Source organism: Musca autumnalis, unplaced genomic scaffold (genome assembly GCF_047663935.1).
Source record: "Musca autumnalis isolate F117 unplaced genomic scaffold, ASM4766393v1 scaffold_2, whole genome shotgun sequence".
Lineage (NCBI taxonomy): Eukaryota > Metazoa > Arthropoda > Insecta > Diptera > Muscidae > Musca > Musca autumnalis.
In genome coordinates this window covers 268,829,720-268,842,959 of record NW_027411755.1, presented here as the reverse complement: position 1 = coordinate 268,842,959, position 13,240 = coordinate 268,829,720, and the positions used below count along the sequence as shown (strand labels likewise).

The window sequence follows — 13,240 nt, the reverse complement described above, 5'->3', positions numbered from 1 at the left end:
CAACAGAATCTGCAATATTATCCCATTTTCCGAAATAATAAATTTTTTAATAAAATATAAAATATAACAACCAAACTGGCTATTTTTTATCCCACACGACTATAAATATTAAATTTTTATTTTCTCATGCTCAATAAATGGAATTGCAAAACATTACTCAGTTCTTCTACAATTTTTTTTCTGTTTCTGATGAAGTGAAATGGCAAAGTAGTGAAGGACAATTCTGAGGGTCATACAAACTCTTTTACAATGAACACTGATTCAAGTTTAATTTGAAAATGGACATTAAGTTGGCGACAAAAAGCCCCCCACTCACACGCATACACATATGTAGTTAGACTCACAGTCATTTGCAAAGTCACTCCATTTATCGATGGTCTTGGGTAAACATCGATGTCGTTCGTTTCAGCTTTTCTCTCTGAGCAAATAAAAATAAACTGGAAATTGGTTGCGTTTATTCCAAAAAGAAGAAACTGAAATAACAAACATTCACTACGGCAAATTCACTTTATACACACAACTCTTTGGGTGCATTCTACATGTAGGTCTGTGTGTGTGTGTGGGTGGAACTAAACGTCAATTAAAACTGTTGGAGCTGATATAAACAACTGCCAACTGGTCTCAATGAACAATCTCTTGCCACACGCACGATTGTGCAAACACAGATAGATGCTTGTTTATATATGAAGTTGTTGTATATTTTATGTACAGTAGAACGTGTACAAAAATGACATTGGATATAACCATGGTCTATTAAGTAAAAGTATTAAGTAAGCACAACATTATGCTAAAATGTTCCATAGAGATTAAATGTTTATACAATCAACTTCGTCTCAATACCTATAACCGAAAACTAAACTGACTTTTGGGATAGTTCTATAAATTTTACATCTCCTTAGATGAATTATAAGGAACATCAGTTATAAAGAACACAAATTCATTGGTCGTTGAGTTACTTGCAATCAAGAACCACACTAATAATATTTATTTATGTATGTGTGTTTACGAGGAAACACATTTACTCTTTCTCTGCTTCTCTCTCTTTTCCATTCTCTACATATATGAATTAAAACTAAAATGGATACTGCATTTTACGCAAAAAACTGGAACATTACATCACCCTCAAGAGTATGCCAATATTACTTCACTAAAGGAGTGAGTGTTTACTTACCAGTCTACATATTTACATGAGCCACATACATACTCGTATATACAAGAAAAGTGAAATATGTGAATATTTATATTTGTTAAGTAATGAATAAATTTTAAATTTTCAATTGTTCGTGTTGTCACTACTTTGCCAATGCTTATAGTGAACATAAGTATGAGGGCCAGATATGTCATGTTGAATAAACGATGAAATTAATAAACTATAAACTAATTAAAAATTAGAAAAGTTAAATTACAATAAATTTTATATAGAAATAGTTCCCACTGCAACCATATGCTTTGAATTTGTGTTGTTTTTAATTCCGATTTGTGTTGTTTTTAATTCCAAAATACAAAATGTATTATACAATTTTATTTTAACATTTTAATTTGAAAGATTATGTTTTGAACCATAGCCTCAATAGAAATAAGGCAATAGTTTTAAAAAAAGTGTCTTTCAAATGGATTTTTATATGAATGACTTTATTGCACGTTGGTCTGAGTTTTCGTGAAAATGAATTGATTTGTAATTAATTTGTATAATTTTAATATTATATTTAGTATTCATACCAAATAATTACACATGTTTGCATTATAATGCAAAATAATTTAACAAAAAGCTTCTGTTAATGAATTCTTCATATACTTATATTAGAATATATCACTCGATTTGCGTTGCATTTTTTCATGGTAGTATTGTACAATATTTTGTTTTAAAATTTAAAAAAATATATATCTTTATGTATTTGCATTAAATTACCACGTGCAAATGGCACTTCAATATAAAATTCAAACAATACAGGCACGGAGATGCAATCACAGATTTAAACTACCAACTACCTTAAAATTCAAAAAAAAAAAAAAAATAACAAAGCAGACAATTTTCAAAAATTGTAATGGCCTAATATTATGTTTTTCCACACTTATGTTTTAATCAACGAAGAATTAGCATCAAAACTTTCAACGGTGGTTGAGATGCCCATCTTAATATTGTGGAATATTTCAGTAATATAAAACTGCTATACAATAGGACAAACCGTCTCCTTCTGTGGACAACAAAACATATTATGAAGAAAAAATTTACATTCATATTTTAAAAAGAAGCATATGTGTCTTGTGTGAAAGAAAATTTGAAACAAACAAAATCGAATCTAGATCAATCGTCATATATAAAATTTGGCATAATTCCAAATATAGGCTGTAAAAATATATTGGATCCCTGCTTAAATTCTTGCATTTCTAATATGTACTTCCATCACACCAACTACTCTGCATATACGCAACATTTGTTTGTATATGTGACAATGTAGTCCTCTCCATAAACAAACGTACATATGTATGTATGTGGTATAAAACAAGTAAATCATAATGTTCTTTTTTTTTTTTTTGCTTTCTGTTGAAACTTTATTTGTCTTCAATGTGGAGATCCAACATAGACTGTGCAATAAAACGCCTGAGATAATAGACCGAGTTTGTATGCCTAAAATTGTGTTTCATATCAAAAAACGTACATGCACAAACATGAAACAAAACGTTTCGGCAAACCAGCTGGTAACGGGCGATTTGCAGAAACATGCAAACGAATGTAATCTAGTAAAATATTGTAAATCTACCGCATTTACTAGTACTCTGGCACACAAATGGCAAATAACGAAACCCGAATGCCAAAAAATTTTGCACTCAACGACATCAACAGCCCAAAATACAAACAGAAACAGGAACAACAAACACCAGCAGCCGTAGATGCAAGATGACACTTTGTATGCACGTCTCGAATACTTACGAATTGGGTATGGGATGTGTTTGGGTACTGTTTGCTAGCCATGTGGATGGTACTATGCAACGTGCATCACGATGCACAGCTCTCGAACAGTGTTGTTTATTCCTGCTACTGATCCATATACCCGAAATATACTATTTATCTATTCTGGAAAAAGCAAGGCCAGCTAAAGGGCCTTTATAAAACAAAAGTAATAACCCGCCACAAAAATTGAAAGCCATGCAATGTGGTGTAGGAATTACATTGGCACTTTTTTAACTTCAAATTGATTTACAAAGAAATGCTTTTTAACTCTGAAAAAAGAACTGCTAAACTAAGATAATGTCACTTAGGCGCCCACCCTCTTGAACAGATCATTAGTGTTTCATAAAAAACATGCAGTGTAGATTCAGTTACACTGGTGACTGAACTGTATCTCTAGATGCAAACTATTTGCTGGGAAGCTAAAAGATATACGTATAATCCCATTACTTGCTTTAAAAAGGCCCACGGTAACATACTAAGATCGAATCCTCCATTTCGTACCACAACAATGTTATATTTAGGATGAAATTTTCATAGGCGGGTCTTTTGTATGTTACGGACTTTGGGTTTATTCTGCAAACATTCGAATCGACTACAAAAACACAAACTCGAGTAGGAGTAGGAGCATCAACACAATTCCATTTACAATATTTACTTGTTCCCAGCTATGTCGGGTTTAACTTAACTACCACAACTCTAAAATTCGATTGCACAAAAATTGTTGATTTGTTACGTTTTGTGATTTTACAACATACCTCGATTGGAAATTCGTTTAGGGTGTTCATTGTGGCAAATCATTTAAATCATAGTACAGATGCCTCTCCTCGATCCTCGTCCATCTGAAACAATGCACAATGGCACACTGCAATGAAATGCAATAGCATCTGAACCGGAAAGTGAAATCACTTCAATATGTTCTGATGCAGGGTTGTTGCATGCCCTTCGTACCTATGCTCTGTTTCCAATTGCCAATTGCATGCAATCCATTTGATTTGTTTGCGCAGAAAATAAATGTCTTGTTTTATTTGCATTTCACTGAAACGAATTTTAAACGAAAATGAAAATCTACCACTAGCCACAGAGTGAACCAGCAGCTTCGTTTGTGTTTTCTGTGTGTTTGCCAAGGTGTTGCAGAAATCTAAATATTATCCCATTGATATGCTGCCAACGAAGCGATGACAAACGAAAGACGGAAGGAAGTAAGTATTTTTATTTGGTAATTTGCATATTAAACAATAAATATTTGATTGAGCTTCTGGTTTGCATTGTTCATCCAGACATGCATCATCACTTCAATTGCAAATTCTTGCCGTAGAGAAACCCAAAAACACAAAGTTGAGGTTTTCTAGAATGCAAATTTTGATTCACATAGACACAAACACACACCTGCATAGATCGACTTGAATGTATGTTGATAAACCACATGCAGAGAATTGGGAATCGAATTGTTGATTTGTTACGTTTTGTGATTTTACAACATACCTCGATTGGAAATTCGTTTAGGGTGTTCATTGTGGCAAATCATTTAAATCATAGTACAGATGCCTCTCCTCGATCCTCGTCCATCTGAAACAATGCACAATGGCACACTGCAATGAAATGCAATAGCATCTGAACCGGAAAGTGAAATCACTTCAATATGTTCTGATGCAGGGTTGTTGCATGCCCTTCGTACCTATGCTCTGTTTCCAATTGCCAATTGCATGCAATCCATTTGATTTGTTTGCGCAGAAAATAAATGTCTTGTTTTATTTGCATTTCACTGAAACGAATTTTAAACGAAAATGAAAATCTACCACTAGCCACAGAGTGAACCAGCAGCTTCGTTTGTGTTTTCTGTGTGTTTGCCAAGGTGTTGCAGAAATCTAAATATTATCCCATTGATATGCTGCCAACGAAGCGATGACAAACGAAAGACGGAAGGAAGTAAGTATTTTTATTTGGTAATTTGCATATTAAACAATAAATATTTGATTGAGCTTCTGGTTTGCATTGTTCATCCAGACATGCATCATCACTTCAATTGCAAATTCTTGCCGTAGAGAAACCCAAAAACACAAAGTTGAGGTTTTCTAGAATGCAAATTTTGATTCACATAGACACAAACACACACCTGCATAGATCGACTTGAATGTATGTTGATAAACCACATGCAGAGAATTGGGAATCGATTAAAAAGGAAATGACTGATATGCATGAATAAAATGGTATGTGTTCTTGCAGGTTTGCAGATTGTAAGCAATAGGGAAAGAATCGAGTTGGCAACAAAGACAAAATATCTTCTGGAAATTAATTACGGCGAAATAATTTTCGTGTGGACCTATGTTTTTCGTGGAGAAGTTTTGTGACTACTGGGTACCTCAAATGTCGATTGCAGATACCTGGGTCAAAAATTGTATCTGAAATTCAAAAAAAGGAAAATCGGAAGGCTCCGTTATATGGGGGGTATACCAAAACATGGACCTATGTTGATAATTTATAAAGGGGGGCTATACAAAAACATGGACCTATGTTGACAGTTCTTGGTGGAGATGATGTGTGACCACGGGGAACCTCAAACATCATATTACCTATGTTATGTGATCACCAGGAACCTCAAATGTTCAATTGCAGTAGTTTGGTCAAAAAATGTATTTAAAATCCACAAAATACCGAAAATCGGGAGGTACCGTTATGTGGGCGCTATACTAAACATCGACCTATGTTGACAATTTTTGGTGGAGATCGTTTGTGATCACTAGGAACCTTAACTGTCAAATTACAGGTAGTTCGGTCAAAGAGTTTAGCTAAAATCTTCAAAATACCGAAAATCGGGAGGTACCCGATATTTTGTGACCACTGGGAACTCCAAACTTGAAATTACAGGTGGTTCTGTAAAAAAATGTAGCTAAATTCCCCAAAATACAGAAAATCGGAATCGAAAATCCAGAAAGTGGTACGATATAGCCGAACTTCGAACTTGACCTGCCTATAGAAAAAAAGACACTCGGGTGTAAAAATATAGGGTATATAAACTTATCGTTGGAATATTGTTCCAAATATATTCTTTGTTTTGATTAGAAAAATTAGAAACAAAATATTTGGATGTTCTCCAACTGTTTCGCAAAAATTCCATACAATATCGATTGTATTCGGGATTCAAAGGAAATTTAATGACACTTGTAAATTTTATACGCAAAAAATAGGGTTTTAATGAAAATTTACGCATCAAATGTTGGCATTTGGGCTCTAATTACTAGGATGCTGTAAAATCACGAGTTCTATAATCCTATTAAGAGTTCTGAATACTGTTGCGCGTTTGGCTTTTTAAAAATAATTCCAAAAACCTCGAAATTACGGCCATACATTTTATGTGGATGCAGCGGGTATGTCGAAAAATCATCGACTAGTTGCATGTTGCCCATGGAGTATTCTTTGAGTCTTTCTTTGGGTATTAGTCTATAAAATGTAAGGTTAAGCCAGAAATCGGAAGGGAACATAAAAAACTTGTTGGCTTGAACCCATTTTGACCAATTTTTGTACATTGATGCCAACACAGCTGCAACGTAAACTAATTTGAATGGTCCACATCATGGGATCCCTACTAGACACTTCATTTTAAAAAATTTCAGTCATACTATATAGAACATGTTAACAGTTCGCGAATTCTGAAAGGGTGAAACTCGGATTCATCGATTGTAAAACATTTTTGGCTTTTACCATATGCATATTTCAAGTATATTCTGTTGCAACTACTGTTTTTGCCATTAGTTGTATTTGAAATTACACTTTTCCATAAATTGCACTATAATTTGTTAATTATTACTCACCTCCTAAAAATCAACAAAAAATAACATTTTCATTGCAATTTTCAACAAATAATTTAGAGTGTAAACAGTGAACTGAAAGTTTCCAAAAATAGCCACACTATACATATTTTCGACCTATTGGCGTTATTTTACACTCTATGACAAGTTCAAGAGACAATTTCCTAACAGTTGTAGAAAATGAAAAGAAACAAATTCTTAAGCCTGGAAACTACTGGACAAAGTTGAAAAAATGAATCAGTAAGACAGCTTGGCTGTCACTATATTGGAGAGCTGCTCAAAACGTTCCGAATTCGTTCGACTTAACCTTCATGGAAGAACACCATATAAATGGTTTGCAATTTTAGGAAAAAGGGACAAACTAATATTTTTTGCAACTAGTTTAAATATAGCTCATTATAAAATTTAAATAAAATTGGATAATTCCCCTCGAGTCTATGTTAAATGCTTTAAGTGACCGAAGACATGCTTATCTACTCACTTTAGTAGAAAAAAATTGTTGTTAAGAACAGTCTTGGATTTGTTTGTCTGTATAAGTACGACGTAACCTAAAAGGAAAATGCATATCTTAAATGTATCCACTCTTCTTATGTCTATTGCAAAAAATTTGCCCCATATTTTCAATAACATTAAAAATGCTTTTAATAAACTAGAAGAAAATCAGCAGTAATGTAGTCACAAAGGAAGCAGTGAACAAGGAGAAGAAATTCCACCATTCTAACATTTGATATAATGTATATTCTCAGCATTTACCTTTTATAGGCAACATCGCCATCATCATCGTGTTTGTGTCAACATACCCATCTATCCATCCAGCTACCTATCTATCCATCAATGTATACACTTTGATGCAGTCCAAAGAAACTCAAAGTTGCCGCAGGTTGTTGAAATTCCGTAACAAAATGTACGTCAACACAAATGTTGTGATAAGCGGAATGTCATTAAGAGGAGAATGAAGGGTACTTAAAAAACAGAATTTACTGTGGGACAGCATCTGAAATTGAACTCCTTGATAGACATGCCACGAACGCTTTGCAAAGAATACAAAATGTGGCCCCATTTAGTGTGTCATAGATGCTTATGGGCCTTGGGATCGTACGCGAAGCTATTGACGTTCCAATCAAGAAGAACAGCAACGGAATTACCTTTTCAATGAAAAAGCTTTTGTTGTTTGCTTCTACGTACATATATACATATGTATATGGGTGACATGATTGTGCATGAGAATGTGATGGGTAATAAAAAATACAACTTATTACTTGAATTTAATGTTACACATAGAAAGGGAGAGAGATAAATGTACATATGTATATACGAGTACATTTATATCCATGGCAACGAGGGTGGCACAATTTGAAAATCCTAGCTATTTAAAATCTATAATCTATAATAGTTTGAAAAATATTCAAATCGAGAGATTCGTCAACAAGTACGAAGCAAAAAATTTAAATTTCACTTGTGGACAAACATTGTCTTATACCGCAACTTATTTAAAGGTCGTCGTTTAAATCCGCTTGCTTAAAATACATTCTTCGACATGTTTTCCCTTTTTTAAGGTATTTATTTTTTATGTATGGTACGACAGCAACAACAACAACTTCGAAATGACAACGATAAGTGCACCAACAACCACAGATTGAACACCGTAAATACCACGCTGTTCAACACATCTGCCATTTTCGCAACACTCTGAGTTCGAGTCTCTCTCTTTCTTGTGGCCATACCTTAGACTTTAAAGGCTGTTTTCAACAGATACCGTCATATGTGTACATCTGTATGGAGGCGCTGCAAAGAAATGTCATCAAATGATAAAAATGTGTCACGTAATCCCTCCAACATTATGTAACATATGATTACTTTTAATATGGGTATGTATGTGAAGGAATATGTGTCCACACATACATGTACACGTTCACCCATCTAAGGTACACCTTGAATTTGTTTAAACTGCAAGGACGCGCAGTGAACACAAGTACGAATAGTAGGGTATAGGCGAGCGAAGGCGGCGAGTAAAGCAAATAGAATGGCATGAAAAACAGGCCGTAATTGTTACCAGCAATGATAAAGCAAGCCAACATATATGGTTTTCCCAGTCTTGAATGAGGGAGGGGGTACGAGTTGCTGTTGTGATATTTCATGTATACAGTGGCATGCTTTACCCTATGTATTATGTCCACTTGTATGTGTTCTAAATCTAACAATTTTAGAATATTATCATTATTATTAAATGCCTCGAAAGTATAAGGCATTGCCATAGACCAGTTGAAAACAATTATATTTTCAAAGTTGTCTATAACAGAAAGCGTGCTAACGGGGATGTTTAACCATTTCCAAATCCCAATACATCTTTTAAGATTTCCACAGTAACCTGTGAATATGTCCGGGTGCATTCAACACTGCGGTCATATAATAAATTAGTTGTTAAGTTTATATGTTATATACAAAAGAAAGTTATATTTTTGTATTTGCATGTGGTCGCCAACATTTGAAAATATAATAGGATCATGAGGAATCAGAACGACTGACTCTACTGCACAGTCGAAGTTCTGCGAAATTTAAAGAGGCACTCACATTCTGTGGCTGTCCTTCCATCAGCAACCAATAACGACATTAAAGGAACCTACGATTATGTGTTCTTGTCATTAAGGCTGTCTTTATGAGAGAATGTTTGCCAAAAAAAGTGTGGTTAGATCTCAAAAAATTATGTATGTAAATTTGTTCAACAAAAGAAAAAATCTATGATTAACATTAAAATATTTTCGAAATCAAAAATTTATAAGGTATATTAATTTTTTTTATTTTTTTATGTAATAATAATATTAATTGAAAACCTACCACAATGTTTGTAAAAAAGTTCGTATTTTTTTCAATACATCCCAGCAAAAATACTCATTAGAAAACCCCCTACTAACGCATAGTTTTAACAAGGACATTTTGCCCAAAATAACTAGTTATTCTTGGCCACTTAAATTAGAAGTTAAATAAGTAGTTACACAAAGTCGTGAATACATATTTAGGTGTCCAACAAATAACTTTTGGACGACATGCCCTTGTTAAAATAATGGGTTAGAAGGGGGTCTTGTAATAAGTATTTTTGCTGGGTTTAGTTGATCTATCTCTTTGTCCATAAACATAAAATTAACCCGTGTCTTAAATTAACAACAACAAAAATTGCTAATTCTTTTAAATTTTAATGTTAGGTTTTTTCTTTTATTATCATACATTGTGGATTAATTTTACATAAATATACGAATGTTCTGAATGTTAACGTATTGGAAATGCAAATATTTTCTGATTCGTAAATATTTACTTGACAAACTGTATATCGATTTTTAATCACTAGTCCTGTCGAAAGAACGTATCTCACAGACCTATGTGCAAGACTTTACAAATCTAATATATAAAAGACAATGTGTGTATGTTAGTATGTTTGTATGTTCCGAATAGACTCAAAAACGGCTGAACCGATTTTCTTGAAAATTTCAGATAATGTACAGGGAACACCGGTGGTGAAAATAGACTATATATTTTTTTGCATTTCGGAGGGGCCGGGGTACCTCCCCTATGCCCTATTTTTTAAAAACGCTATTTTAGCAAAAGTGACAAACCTATCGTAGAGAAAATTAATTTGCGAGACAATGGTTGTTGTGTCTCCGATCATAGGTACTCATTTGGGGCCTAAAGACCCGACCACGCCCACTTTTTAAAAAGCTTATATATCAAAAACTGCTTAAACGTTTCTCTTGAAAATGTCAGAGAATCTACTGGGAGGACCCTTGGTGAAAATATGGTATATACTTACTTACTTACTTAGCTGGCCCATTACAGAACATTTGTTCTATAGGCCGAACTAAGAAGAGATCTCCATTCCTCTCTATTTGTTGCTTTGCTCTCTGGAATACCGCGCCTTGTCATCTCATCATCCACTTGTTTGCGCCATCTATTCCTTGGCCTGCCAATTCTGCGTGCACCGCCATGTGGCATGTATTCATACGCCTTTTTAGTGGGTTCATCATCGCTCATTCTTTTGATATGGCCTAGCCAACGCAATCGCTGCATCTCGATACGTTTAACAATATTGATGTCGTTGTATAGCAGATACAGCTCGTGGTTCATGCGACGTCGATATTCACCGTCAACGCAGATTGGTCCGTAGATCTTTCGAAGAATTTTTCTCTCAAACACACCAAGCACTGCCATGTCTGCTTGCGCAAGTACCCAGGCTTCGGAGCCATACATCAGCACGGGTAGTATCAGTGTTTTGTAGAGCGTTATTTTTGTTTGACGAGATGTGGCTTTGTTTTTAAACTGCTTACTTAATCCAAAGTAGCATCTGTTGGCCAATACAATTCTTCTTTTTATTTCACAACTGATGTCGTTTGTTGTGTTGACGGAGGTGCCGAGGTAGACGAAGTCTTTTACTACCTCAATATTATAGGAACCAACTTCCACAGTCGGTCCGAGCTCAATGGACGCATTGCGCGTCGACACCATCAACTTGGTCTTCTCACCGTTTACCGCCAGACCCACTTTAGCAGATTCTCCTTCGACTTTTATAAAGGTATCAGTTACTTCTTTTACTGATCGACCCATGATGTCTATATCATCAGCATAAGCAAGTAACATGTGACTATTAGTGTAGATTGTGCCACTTCTTTTGACGTTTGCCTCTCGTATAACCTTTTCTAGCAGGATGTTGAAGAGGTCACACGAAAGGCTGTCTCCTTGTCTGAAACCTCTTTTGGTACCAAACTCTTCGGAGAGGTTCTTTCCTATTTTAACTGAGGACCTCGTGTCAGTTAAAGTCATTTTACAAAGCCGGATGAGCTTTGCGGGAATACCAAATTCAGACATGGCTTGGAATACCTTTGAGCGCAGCGGACTGTCGAAGGCTGCTTTATAATCGACAAAAAGGTGGTAGGTGTCGATCTGCATCTCTTGGGTCTTCTCCAGGATTTGCCGCAGGGTAAATATCTGGTCAATGGTGGACTTGCCAGGTCTAAAGCCGCATTGGTATGGTCCAATAATCTCGTTGACCATTGGCTTTAGTCGTTCGCACAATATCCCTGACACGATCTTGTAGGCAATAGGGAGTAGACTTATGCCCCTATAGTTAGAGCATACAGTCTTATCTCCCTTCTTGTGGACGGGGCACAGGATACTCAGGTTCCAATCGTCGGGTACTCGTTCTTCCTGCCAGATGGTGCTAACTAGCTGATGAATACACCTTATCAGCGTGTCGCCTCCGGTTTTGAACAGCTCGGCTGGTAAGCCATCGGCTCCTGCTGCCTTATTATTCTTCAGCCGATTTATTGCTGTCTTTACCTCATCTTGGCTGGGCGGTATACATTCAATACCATCTTCTGGGATTGGGACTGTGGTATCTTCGTCGTCTTCGCTGCTATTGGATACCAACAGAATATGGTATATATTTTGTTGAATTTCGGAGAGGGTGGGGTACCTCCCCCATGCCATATTTTTTAAAAGCGCTATTTTAACAAAATTGAAGAACGTATCGAGAGAAAATTAATTTGCGAGACAATGGTTGTTGTGTCTCGGACCCTAGGTACTGACTTGGGGCATAAAGACCCGACCACGCCCACTTTTTTAAATAGCTTATATATCAAAACTTAAAAATTTCACAGAATCTACTGGGAGGACCCGTGGTGAAAATAGTTTATATATTTTGTTGAATTTCGGAGGGAGCTGGGAATAGGGCATGGGAGAGCCCTATTTTTTGAAAACGATATTTTAACAAAACTGAAGAACGCATCGGAGAGAAAAATAATTTGGGGACAATGGTGGGTGTGTCTCCGACCCTATGTACTCATTTGGGACCAGAACGCGCCCACTTTCTAAATATCTTATATATCCAAACTACTAAACCGATTTTCTTGAAAATTTCAGAGAATGGATAGGGATAACCCCTGGTGAAAATAGGCTATATATTTTGTTGAATTTCTGAGAGGGCGGGGTACCTCCTCTCTGTCCTATTTTATTAAAACTCTGTCTTTTCAAAACCTACTAAAGTATGGCTTAGAAAATAAATATGAGAGACAACGGTGGTTGAATCTCCGACCGTAGTTACTTATTTAGGGCTTAAAGACCCGACCATGTGCACATTTTTAAATATGTTATATCTCTGAACACGGGAACAGGGTACCTCCCCCATGCCATACTTATTTTAAAATCCTTTTAGCACGCTCATTTTTTAAATACGTTATATCTCCAAAACTTCTGAACCGATTTCCATGTCATTTTCAGATCATATACAGGGATAGTCCCTGGTGGAAATATGCTATATAAACATACGAACGTGTCCGTATCCACAACGCTCGGTACATATTTTAGACGTAAGATCCGACCACTCCCGATTTCTGAAATATGTTACAAATCAATGGAAATAGCAGATGTTATACGAGTAAGGCAACATATCGATAGCTATAGCTTCATCAGGTATACATTATAAGAAGGTGCAAGG

General features: G+C 35.5%; 1 protein-coding gene across 2 annotated transcripts in view; it reads left to right on the top strand.

Annotated features, from left to right (window-relative positions):
* Tmtc2 (Transmembrane O-mannosyltransferase targeting cadherins 2) overlaps positions 1-13,240 on the top strand; it is a 126,920-nt gene that overhangs the window by 59,300 nt on the left and 54,380 nt on the right. The window lies entirely within an intron of this gene.